Below are 13636 nucleotides of genomic sequence, written 5' to 3'. Positions count from 1 at the left end.
TTCTTGAATGCTCCATTCAAAAAAATGCAAATATACTCTACCTCTCTGTTTACATTTCAAATTAGTACATATCAACGCACCCAGGCTAGCTGACTTTAATCCAAATAAGACACACCCACAGACTAAACTTCTATTTTTAAAAGAAAAATATTTTCCAAAATATTATATACATTAATAGCTTCATAACAGCCCCCTCCTTAAGAGAAAATGAACCCTCATAATTCTAAAGGACAGCTTCTTATTAATAACGCATCTCACATTGTCTCCTATACTCACTACAATATTACATTACCAGATGCATGCATTAATATAACAATATATACACACAAGTCCTTGGTATCAACAGAAATCACTCCAGTTCACTGTCCAGGTTTTTTTAAATGTCCCAATTTCCTTCAAGCTTCAAACGCTTGATAGTGCATCTGCGAACAGATTTTCTCTTCCAGCAATATGTATAATATGTGGATTAAATTATTGTAATAATAGACTCCATCTGAAAAGCCTTGCACATTCGTCAGGAAATTTGACCAAAAACTTCAAAGGATTATGGTCAGTGTAAACAATTGTTTCTGATGGATTGTTTACAACATAAATTTCAAAATGCTGCAATGCTAACAACAAACTCAGTCTCTTTTTCAATGGTTGAATATCTTCTCTGTTGTTCATTCAGCTTCCACGTCCTATTGGTTTTTCAATTCTAGTGTCATCTTCTTGGAACAGTACAGCCCCAATGCCTATATCACTTGCATCAACAGCCAACTTGAATTGCTTGGCATAATTGGATACTGACAATGTTGGTGTCGTGGTTAATATAAGCTTCAAACTATCAAATGCCTTCTGACACTCCAATGTCCATTGAAACTTCTTGTTCTTTTTTAATAGTTCAGTCAGTGGAGCAACCACTTGGCCAAAATTTGGTACAAATTTCCAGTAAAACCCACTCATGCCCAGGGATCTCAAAACCTCTCGTTTTGTTGTGGGCGTTGGGAAATCGACAATAGCCTTGACTTTCGCATCTCTCGGAGCCACCTTACCATGTCCAATGGTATGGCCTAGATATGTAACTTGCGCTTCTGAAAATTCACTTTTAGCTAAGTTCATCACCAAGTTAGCTTCTTGTAGTCAAGTAAATAATCCTTCCAGATGCTGTAAATGCTCCTCCTATGCCTGACTGAAAACAATTAGATCATCAATATAAACTGCATAACTGCTTAGGCCTGCAATTACTTTGTTTGTCAGCCTTTGAAATGTCGCAGGTGTATTCTTTATCCCAAATGGCATAACTTTAAACTGATATAGTCCACTTGGCGTAACGAAAGCTCTCTCTGACAATGCTACCTGCCAATATCCTTTTAGTAAGTCAATCTTTGTGATAACTTTCAACTGTCCTACTTTCTCAATGCAATCCTCCAATCGTGGTATGAGATATGGATCTACTTTTGTCACCGCATTCACCTTTCAATAGTCCACGAACAGTCTTGGTGTTCCATCCAGTTTCGGTACCAGTACAACAGACGAACTCCAGTTCCTGCAACTAGACTTAACAATATCATTTTGAAGCATAAAATCAATTTCATATTGTACTTGTGATAACTTTGCCAGATTTAATCTATAAGATTGTTGCCTCGTTGAAGATGTTATTTCTATTCCTACATCATGTAAAGCTAAATGTGTCTTCCCCAACTTATTTCCACAATTAGGTTTGTGTGACTGCAATAGCTTTTCCAAATCACTTTAATACTTGCTTAAAAGGTAACTCAATATTTCATATAAATTTTCAAGCACCCCCTCATTATTCAATTAGATTAGAGGAAAATCAATTTTAGAGTCCTGCACTTCTAGCTCTTCTCATCATCCTCCATCACTAAAACCTCTTTTTGTTCCTCTTCCTTGTCAAAGTAGTTTTTAAACATATTTACATGACACACCCTCTTCTATTTGGAGTATTTATTAAATAATTTACTTCACTCAATTTCTTTTCAATCCTGTAAGAGCCATTAAATCTTGTAGTTAATGAATCACTTAGTACTGGTAACAAAAGCTAGTACTTCCTCTCCAGAAAGAAAACTGTGAATTTTAGCCTTCTTACCTGCTTTCATTACTTGCTGTGAGATCTTTAAATCTTCCCTAGACAACTCACATGCTCTGTTCAATCTTTCCCTTAAATTTGATATGTAATCCACGACATTCATTTCTGAATTTTTACACACCAATTTCTCATGAATCAATTTCATTGGTCCCCTTACCTCATGACCATAAACTAGTTAAAAAGGGCTAAAACCAGTTAATGCATTAGCAGCATCTCTAACAACAAGTAACAAAAATGGAATTCCTGTATCCCAATCCTGTGCGTAATTCTGACAGTATGATTTTATCACAGTTTTTAAAGTTTGATGCCAACTTTCCAAGGTTCCTTGTGGCTCCAGATGATAAGCTGTTGACTTAAACTGTTTTATCCCCAAACTGTTCATTACTTCCTTCAACAGTTGTGACATGAAATTTGACCCCTGATCTGATTGTATTTCTTCAGGGAAGCCATATCGTGTGAGAAATTTAATTGGCTCCTCCACTATCTTCTTAATTGTAATATTTCTTAAAGGTATTGCTTCAGGAAACCAGTAGACACAGCCATTATTGCTAATAAATACTGATTTCCACTTTTAGTCTTAGGGAGGGGTCCTCCACAATCAATCATGACCCTGGTAAAAAGGTTCTTCAAATGCTGGTGTTGGGATTAAAGGCACTGCCTTAATCACTGCTTGTGATTTTCCTGTTACTTGACATAAATGACAACATTTGACTACGCTCCTATGCAATCTTGGCCAAAAAAATACCTCTGTATCTTTTCCTGTGTTTTCCTAATTCCTAAATGTCCCCCCATTGGAATTTCATGAGCAATGCTCAGAATCTCATTTCTATAACCTAATGGGATAACAATCTGATGCACCTCCCTCCAGCTTCCATCTGCCAAGATGTGATCTGGCCGCCACTTTCTTACTAATATATTCCCTTGAAGATAATAACAGACTGGAATACATTTTGCTTTGGTTTCTGTTATATAACAGTTTCTTAGTTGTAATATTTCTTAAAGGTATCGCTTCAGGAAACCAATAGACACAGCCATTATTGTTAATAAATACTGATTTCCACTTTTAGTCTTAGGGAGGGGTCCTACTGATATAACTGTTTTAATTACAAATCATTTTTCTGTAACTCCACTAACCTCATTGAGTTAAACACTTCAGGTGAATTGCCCTGCATTCTTTCCTCCTGAAAGATGTTATCAAATACAGTGCCAGCTAATTGGAGTTCCACTAAGATAAAAGCAAAAAACTGTGGATGCTGGAAATCCAAAACAAAAACAAAAATACCTGGAAAAACTCAGCAGGTCTGGCAGCATCTGCGGAGAGGAACACAGTTAACGTTTCAAGTCCAAATGACCCTTCAACAGTACTAAGTAAAAATAGAAGAGTAGTGAAATATAAGCTGATTTAAGGGCAGCGTGGGACAAGTAGAGCTGGATAGAGAGCCAATGATAGGTGGAGATAACCAAAAGATGTCACAGACAAAAGGACAAAGAGGTGTTGAAGGTGGTGATATTATCTAAAGAATGTGCTAATTAAGGGTAGAAAACAGGACAAGCAAGGTACAGATAGCCCTAGTGGGGGTGGGGTGAAGGAATCGAAAAAGGCTAAAAGGGAGAGATAAAATAATGGATAGAAGTACATTTAAAAATAATGGAAGTAGGTGGGAAAAGAAAAACCTATATAAATTATTGGAAAGAAAAGTAGGGGGGGGGAGATCGGAAAGGGAATGGGGGTGGAGGAGAGAGTTCATGATCTAAAATTGTTGAACTCCGGACTGAATATTGAGTTCACCAATTTTAGATCATGAACTCTCTTTTCCATCCCCACTCCCTTTCCGATTCCCCCCCTTTTTTTCCAATAATTTATATTGGTTTTTCTTGCTTGGAAGGTAACTCTATATTTCATTTAAATTTTCAAGCACCCCCTCATTATCCATTTTATCTTACATTGCCTCTGCTCTACAGACCCAAAAACCGCTGAAGTTATACCTACCAGCACCATTGAATTCAAATTCTCATTGTCTATTTGAACCTCACCTTTTAAGAATGAAACCCATTTCACAGCACTAATTTTATTAGTAATATAAATATATTGCTTGGTAGCTACTAAAAAGGTGTCAGGTTTTTACACCACTTCCTGAATGCTCGAGTCAAAAAATGCAAATACACTGTACCTCTCTGTTTACATCTCAAACTGGTACATATCAAAGCACCCAGACTAGCTGATTTTAATGCATATAAGAAACACCCGCAGACTAAACCACTATTTTAAAAGAAAAATATTTTCCAAAATGTTATATACTTAAGAGCTTCCTCCATATCACACTCTCTAACTCTCACACAGTCTCACTCACACACACAAAAAAACTCTGTCTCTCACACAGGCACACTCTCTCTCATAGTCAATCTCGCACACACACAGGCACACTCTCTCATAGTCAAACTCACAGACACCCTCTCTCTCTCTTAGTCAAACTCGCACACACAGACACACTCTCTCTCATAATCAAACTCATATGCACACACCCATTCTCTCTCTTAGTAAAACTCGCACACACACCCACTCTCTCTCTCTTAATCAAACTCGTACATACACACCCCCCTCTCTCTCTCATAGTCAAACTCACACACACACCCACTCTCTCTCTCATAGTAAAACTCGCACACACACACCCACTCGCTCTCTCTCATAGTCAAACTCGCACACACACCCACTCTCTGTCTCTCAGTCAAACTCGCACACACACCCTCTCTCTCTCTGTCAAACTCACACACACACACCCACTCTCTCTCTCTGTCAAACTCGCACAAACACACCCACTCTCTCTCTCGCACACGCACACCCACTCTCTTTCTCTCCCATGCACACCCACTCTCTCTCTCCCTCGCAATCCCACCCCCTCTCTCTCTCCCTCGCACACACACACCCACTCTCTCTCTCTCTCCCTCACACACACACACCCTCACTCTCTCTCTCTCTCTCTCTTCCTTGCGCACACACACCCTCATTCTCTCTCATAGTCAAACCCGCACACAAACAGGCACACCCTCTCTCTCCCTCACACACATACACCCACTCTCTCTCATAGTCAAACTCGCACACACACACCCACTCTCTCTCTCGTACTCCCACTCTCTCTCTTGCAGATGCATACCCACTCCCTCTCCCTCGCACACGCACACCCATTCTCTCTCCCTTGCACACGCACACCTTCACTCTCTCCCTCGCACACACACACCCACACACCATCTCTCTCCCTCTCTCTGTCACACACTCACAGACATACACACACCCTCACTCTCTCTCCCTCGCACAAGCACACCCTCACTCTCTCTCCCTCGCACACCCTCACTCTCCCTCACACATGCACACCCTCACTCTCTCTCCCTCGCACACACACCCTCAATCTCTCTCCCTCGCACACACACCCTCACTCTCTCTCCCTCGCACAAACACATCCTCACTCTCCCTCGCACATGCACACCCTCACTCTCTCTCCCTTGCACATGCACACCCTCACTCTCTCTCCCTCACACACGCACACCCTCACTCGCTCTCCCTCGCACATGCACACCCTCACTCTCTCCCTCGCACACGCACACCCTCACACTCTCTCTTGCACACGTACACCTTCACTCTCTCTCCCTCGCACATGCACACCCTCACTCTCTCTCCCTCGCACACCCTCACTCTCTCCCTCGCACACACACACCCTCAATCTCTCTCCCTCGCACACACACACACCCTCACTCTCTCCCTTGCACACACATACCCTCACTCTCTCCCTCGCACATACACATCCTCACTCTCTCCCTTGCACACACACACCCTCACTCTCTCCCTCGCACACACACAGCCTCACTCTCTCTCCCTCGCACACACAAACCCTCACTCTCTCCCTTGCACACACACACCCTCACTCTCTCCCTCGCACACACACACCCTCACACTCTCTCCCTCGCACACACACACCCTCACTCTGACCCACGTGCAAAAACACCCACACACTCTCTCCCTCGCACACACATGCCCACTCTCTTTCCCTCACACACACCCTCTCTCTCCCCCTCGCGCACACTCACCCTCACTCTCTCTCTCATAGTCAAACTCTTACACACACACCCACTCTCTCTCTCTCCCTCGCACACACATACCCACTCTCTCTCTCTCCCTCGAGCACACACACCCTCACTCTCTCTCACAGTCAAACCCGCATACACACAGGCACACTTTCTCTCTTCCTCACACACACACACACACCCATTCTCTCTCATAGTCAAACTCGTACACACACACCCACTCTCTCTCGTACACTCACTCTCCCTCTGGCACACGCACACCGACTCTCTCTCCCATAGTCAAGCTCGCACACGCACACCCACTCTCTTTCTCTCTGTCGCATACATACACCCACTCTCTCTCTCTCCCTTGCACACGCACACCCACTCTCTCTCTCCCTTGCACATGCACACCCACTCTCTCTCTCCCTCGCACACAAACACACCCACACACCATCTCTCTCCCTCTCTCTGTCACACACTCACAGACATACACACACACACTCTCTCTCGCCCTCACACACGCACACCCACAATCTCTCTCCTCCACACACACTCACAGACATACACACACACTCTCTCTCCCCTACACACACACACTCTTTCTCACACACACTCACACCCACTCACTCACACTCACTCACTTTTTCTCACACCCACTCACTCACTCTTTCTCACACCCGCTCACATTCACTCACTCTCTCACAGACACACACATACTGTCTCTTCTACACGCACACACTCACACACATTCTCTCTCTTTCACACACATTCTCTTTCTTTCACGCACACACACACACATTCTCTCTCTTTCACACACATTCTCTTTCTTTCACACACACACACACATTCTCTCTCTTTCACACACACATTCTCTTTCTTACACACACACACAGACAGAATCACAGATTCACAGTGCAGAAGAGGCCCTTCGGCCCATCGAGTGTGCACCGACACGTGAGAAACACCTGGCCTACCTACCTAATCCCATTTACCAGCACTTGGCCTATAGCCTTGAACATTATAACGTGCCAAGTGCTCATCCAGGTACTTTTTCAAGGATGCGAGGCAACCCGCCTCCACCACCCTCCCAAGCAGAGCATTCCAGACCGTCACCACCCTCTGGGCAAAAAGGTTTTTCCTCACATCCCCCCTAAACCTCCTGCCTCTCACCTTGAACTTGTGTCCTCTCGTGACTGACCCTTCAACTAAGGGGAACAGCTGCTCCCTATCCACCCTGTCCATGCCCCTCATCATCTTGAACACCTCGATCAGGTCGCCCTTCAGTCTTCTCTGCTCCAACGAAAACAACCCAAGTCTATCCAATCTTTCTTCATAACTTAAATGTTTCATCCAAGGCAACATCCTGGTGAATCTCCTCTGCACCCACTCCAGTGCAATCACATCCTTCCTATAATGAGGCGACCAGAACTGCACACAGTACTCCAGCTGTGGCCTCACCAAGGTTCTATAAAACTCCAACATGATCTCCCTGCTTTTGTAATCTATGCCTTGATTGATAAAGGCAAGTGTCCCATATGCCTTTTTCAACACCCCACTAACGTGCCCCTCTGCCTTGAGATATCTATGGACACACACACCAAGGTCCCTTTGTTCCTCAGAACTTCCCAGTGTCATGTCGTTCATTGAATATTTCCTTGTCAAATTACTCCTTCCAAAGTGCATCACCTCACACTTTTCAGGGTTAAATTCCATCTGCCATTTATCTGCCCATTTGACCATCCCATCTATATCTTCCTGTAGCCCAAGACACTCAACCTCACTGTTAACCACCCGGCCAATCTTTGTGTCATCCGCAGGCTTACTAATCCTAACCCCACATAGTCATCTATGCCGTTTATATAAATGACGAATAATAGGGGACCCAGCACAGATCCCTATGGGGTACGCCACCGGACACTGGCTTCCAGTCACTAAAGCATCCTTCTGTCATCACGCTCTGTCTCCTACAACTAAGTCAATTTTGAATCCAGCTTATCAAATTACCCTGTATTCCATGGATGCTGGCTTAGCATGTAAGGTGTGAAGGGAATTTGCATTTTTAGATAAGTGGAGGGATATTTGGATTTCAAAGGGATCTTAGTCTGTTTACAACTAGCCAGATAAGCAGGGCAAAGGAATGTGTTTATTTTTCCCAAAGATTACTGACAATCTATAGTGGCAAAATGAACATTTTTCTTTTATGAGGAAGACAATTTTTCAAAGACATATGCAACAGTAGAATTTACATATTAAAAAGAGAGAAACATATATAAATGAGAATGAAAATGTGTGTCAGAAGGCCATGTAAGATCTAACAGGAGTGTATGAAATCATTTAAAGAAGCCTCCAGCATTTGTTCATGAGTCTGCTATGCAACAAAACTGAAGTTGGGGAAAAGCCATTTGGGACTCCACTGTCCAAGGTATTGTGTTAACTTGCCAAGCTTGTTTTAAATCTAAAATCTATTTTTGGATCATTGCCTTAGAGGGAGTGTAACTGAGTGTCCAGTTAATTAGGAATTTTAGGAGTTACTATAGTAGTAAGTAATTTATAGTCTTACGTAGGTGCTTGAAATCTTTTATATTTTGTTAATAAATGTTTTAATTTAATTTTTTAAATCACTAAAGGTCTTGGTGGGCTTATTACTTCTGAATTCGGTGCACACATCTCATAAATACAAATTGTAAAACCGTTGTGATAGCGCGACCAAGTTTCCCTCATGCATTTGGTCCACTTGTCATAAATCATCTGCCAAATCATAACAAGTAATTAGTAAAAGAAGCAACAGCGATATAAGAAACAATTTTTTCATGCAACAATTGGTTAAACTGGAATGCACTGCCTGAGAGTGTGGTGGAGGCAGGTTCAACTGAAGCATTCAAAAGGGAATTAAACAGTTTTCTAAAAAGGAAGAATGTGCAAGATTATGGGGAGAAGCCATTTTTTATCCTAGCTCACACTCACTGTCCTATCCATGAGGACAGAAGCATGTCCATGAATTATGCCTTTTCCAATTAAACAAAAGCTGGTTCAAAAACATTCCCTGGTTCATTCCCTATGGCAATGCCTTGACCAGTTTGAGTTGATCTGTTTGGTTTGAATTTGAAACAAAAGCATGGCAGTTAACAGTTAACTGCTCTCTGCTGCATTCTCAATGCAATGCCTCTGCCAATCAGATTCCACTTGTCAACCAATCAGCAATCTCTTCTCATGTAGTATAAATTGTTGTTTCCCTTGACTGTTGGTTTATCTTGCGTAGCTGTCCTGATGAGTGCAAAATGAAAAGCTTTGATAATCGGTCTCTTTTTTCAGCAATACTCAAGTTTTGTATTACCAAATAACTATAAATTAGAAGTACTTAATGTTTAATCATATGTTATGAACTGTGTGTACATTTTTCACAGCTTTTGCAATTGTCCCGAAGGTTCTTTGGGTACATCCTGAAAAGTGGTTTAATTGCTGTCTCGATAATTCTTGGCTTCCAATTGTAAATCTGTGAATCTGATTTGCATTGACAGTCTTTGGCTATTGCAGAGGCATTCTTCAATTCATATGCAAGCCCACAAAACTGTGACTTTATACATAAAGTAATCCACAATAGCAGACTGGAGAGCAAACAGTGAATACTTTTCACTTTTGCAAACTGTATGGATCTCATACCCTCATTATCTTCCTGGACTATCAGATATCTCAGACTAAAGCCACGAATCAAATTAATTAAGGTCAACAGAAGCAAGATAAAACCCTATAAATTTTTGTTAGGTTACAGTATTTCATTTCACTTAGACTAATATAGCTTTTTAAAACAATAGAAACTCTGAATCTGTAACAGTTCTTTTAGCATGCAATATTTTTTGATTCATTTTCCTTGATGAGAGGTTTGCGAGAATTAATGAATTACTCAAGAACCCTCATCTGCTACCAATTGTTCAATTCAGATTTCAAAGTACCAATTCTTTAGCATATTCTTTGTTGTATTGCTATACTTGGGGAGATTAACAAAGGTCTATGGGGATTTTTTTTTTATTTCATACACTGAAGTGCCCTGAAATGTTCCATTCTGTTAAAGGCAAATGTAAGTACAAGTTGTTTTTCAGGATCAGCTCTACCTAAATAGCAAAGTCTCATCCAATCAGGATGTGGGATGAATTCATTTTAGATAAAATAGTCCTGGAGTCCTTCTGATAATTCTTTTCTCAGGTCTGCTGTTCACTCTTCCATTGGAAATTGAGGCTGATCAATTAAATCCTGGCTTTCAATCCTGATTCGAGAATTACCCGCACATTGCAGGTTATCGTAGATGATGCAAGCTTCTTCAATTCGGCACTACCAATGTGTAACAGAGTCATAGAGGTCTACACCACAGAAAAAGGCCCTTCGCTCATCAAGTCTGCGCCAGTCAAACAAGTATCTAACTATTCTAATCCCATTTTCCAGCATTAGGCCCATAGCCTTGTATGCCATGGCATCGCAAGTGCACATCCATATATTTCTTAAATGTTATGAGAGTTTCTGCCTCTACTGCCCTTTCAGGCAGAGAGTTCCAGATTCCCACCAGCCTCCGGGTGAAAATATTATTCCTCACATCCTCCCTAAGCCTTCTGCCCCTTACCTTAAATCTATGCCCTCTGGTTATTGATCCCTCCAACAAGGGGAAAAGTTCCTTCCTGTCTACCCTATCTATTCCCCTCTTAATTTTATACACCTCAATCATGTCCCCCCTCAATCTCCTCTGCTCCAGGGAAAATAACCCAATCTCTACTCATAATGAAAACTTTCCAGCACAGGCAACATCCTGGTAAATCTCCTCTGCACTCTCTCTAGTGCAATCACATCCTTCCAAAAATGCAGATTCCAGAACTGCACGCAATAGTCTAGCTGCAGCCTAACCAGCAGTTTATACAGTTCAAGCATAACCTTCCTGCTCTTATGTTCTATGCCTCGGCTAATAAAGGCAAGTATCCCATATGCCTTCTTAACCACCTTATCTACCTGTTCTGCTACCTTAAGGACCGGTGGTCTTACACATCAGGGTCCCTCTGATCCTCAGTACTTCCCAGGGTCCTACAATTCATCGTGTATTTCCCTGCCTTGTTTGTCCTGCCCCAGTGCATCACCTCACACTTATCCAGATTAAATTCCATTTGTCACTGATCAGCCCATCTGACCAGCCCACCTATATCCTCCTGTAATCTAAGACTATCCTCCTCACCATTTACCACACCACCAATTTTCGTGTCATCCGCCAATTTACTGATCAACCCTCTTACATTCTAGTCTAAATTGTTTATATATACCATAAACAGCAAGGGATCCAACACCAATCCCTGTGGAACCCCACTGGACACAGGCATCCAGTCAAAAAAACACCCCTTGACATCACCCTCTGCTTCCTGCCACTCAGCCAATTCTGGATCCAATCTGACAAATTGCCTTGGATCCCTTGGGCTCTTACCTTTGTTATCAGTCTCCTACGTGGGAACTTATCAAAAGCTTTGCTGAAGTCCAAGTACACTATGTCAAATGCATTGACCTCATCTAAACACCCGGTCATCTCTTCAAAAAATTCAATCAAATTGGTCAGATATGACCTCCCTTTAACAAAACCATGCTGACTGTCCTTGATTAATCCCCGCCTCTCCAAGTGTAGATTAATTGTGTCCCTCAGAATTGCTTCCAATAGTTTCTCCACCACTGAGGTTAGACTGACTGGCCTGTAGTTCCCTGGTTTATCCCTTCTTGAATAACGGTACCACATTGGCTGTCCTCCAGTCCTCTGGCAGCTTTCCTGTGGCCAGAGAGGTATTGAAAATTATTAGCAGCACTCCTGCTATCTCCTCCCCTGCCTCACTCAACAGCTTGTGGTACCATTTCATCCAGGCCTGCAGATTTATCTAATTTTAAGCCTGCCAGACCACTTAGAACCTCCTCCCTTTCTATGGTAATTTCTTTAATTATGTCACAGTCCTTCTGCCTGATTTCCATACCCACATCATCTCTCTCACTTATGAACACTGACACAAAGTATTCATTTAGAACCCTACCTATGTCTTCTGACTCCACACACAAATTACCACTATGATCCTTAATAGGCCCACTCTTTCCTTAGTTATCCTCTTACTCTTATTGTACTTGTAAAATAACTTTGGATTTTCCTTTATTGTACCTGCCAATGTTTTTTCATGCCCTCTTTTTGCTCTCCTAATTTCCTTTTTAAGTTCCACCCTACACATTTTTATACTCCTCTAGGGCTTCCGTTGTTTTAAGCCCTCGGTATCTGCCATAAGCCTCCCTTTTTCTCTTCATCCAATCCTGCATATCCCTCGATACCCAGGGTTCCCTGGATTTGTTGGTCCCACCCTTTGTCTTTCCTGGAATATGTTGGCCTTGTGCTCTCCCTATTTCCTTCTTGAACGAGTCCCACTGCTCTGTTGCAGATTTACCTAATAGCTGCTCCCAGTTCACCCTGGCCAAATCATATCTAATCTTATTAAAATCAGCCTTCCCCCAATTTAGAACTCTGATTTCTGGCCCATCCTTGTCCTTTTCCATAACAACCCACTGATACGCCTACCATTTGCCCGGCTTCATTCCCTAAAATTAAATCCAGGACTGCCCCCTGTCTTGTAGGGCCTTCTACATACTGGGTTAAAAAGCTCTCCTCGATGTATTTTAAGAAATCCACTCCCTCTAAACCCATCAGACTATGACTAACCCAGTTAACCCAGAAACATTAAACTGCATTCCTCTCCGCAGATGCTGTCAGACCTGCTGAGTTTTTCCAGCTTTTTTGTTTTTGTTTCAGATTTCCAGCATCCGCAGTATTTTGATTTTATCTTTTTGCTTTGACCCAGTTAATGTTGGGCAAGTTGAAATCCCACACTATTACTATCCTATTATTTTTACACTTCTCTGAAATTTGCCTACATATCTGCTCTTCTATTTCTCTCTGACTGTTTGTGTCCTATGTGCCATTATGTGCCATAATGCCAATACCAGAAGATACCTTTTTGGCATTTCTAATTCTATATCAGCAAACTTATTGTGCCTGTGAGTAAGGGATCATTTTTGAAAGGTTATCTTTTGTGGACCTGCACCATTTAGAAGATTGGACATTTCTTTAGCTTTGTCTGAATCCGATAGGTAATAGAAGTGTCCGCCCCTCAACTCACATATTTCTTTTTGTGAATGGTAAAGCAAAATCATCTTTTAAGCGAAAAGAATGTGTGTGTGCATACAATGTAATATAGCCAATTTCAGTAATCAAATACATATATACCAATATAAAAATGCTAAAGTCTGAGTATATCTACAAGCAAGAAGAACAAGATAGCTTAATTATTAGTATATAAAGAAAACAGACAGAAAGGATTACAGACTAAATGCTGGTCATTGCTTTTATCATTTAAAAGGGGAAAGGAATTATCCAGAAACCATCTGGTCAACCTCTCCTCGCACAAATGGTGCTAGTATAATAATGCTGTGCTA

The 13636-nt window shown here is 41.8% G+C and overlaps 1 protein-coding gene across 1 annotated transcript in view; it reads right to left on the bottom strand.

Annotated features, from left to right (window-relative positions):
- LOC121283925 (zinc finger protein DZIP1-like) overlaps positions 1-13636 on the bottom strand; it is a 168940-nt gene that overhangs the window by 154587 nt on the left and 717 nt on the right. The gene's annotated exons all lie outside the window — the stretch shown is intronic.

The sequence above is a fragment of the Carcharodon carcharias genome, chromosome 11 (assembly GCF_017639515.1).
Source record: "Carcharodon carcharias isolate sCarCar2 chromosome 11, sCarCar2.pri, whole genome shotgun sequence".
In the NCBI taxonomy this organism is placed as follows: Eukaryota; Metazoa; Chordata; class Chondrichthyes; order Lamniformes; family Lamnidae; genus Carcharodon; species Carcharodon carcharias.
This window is presented reverse-complemented; position numbering and strand designations above follow the sequence as displayed.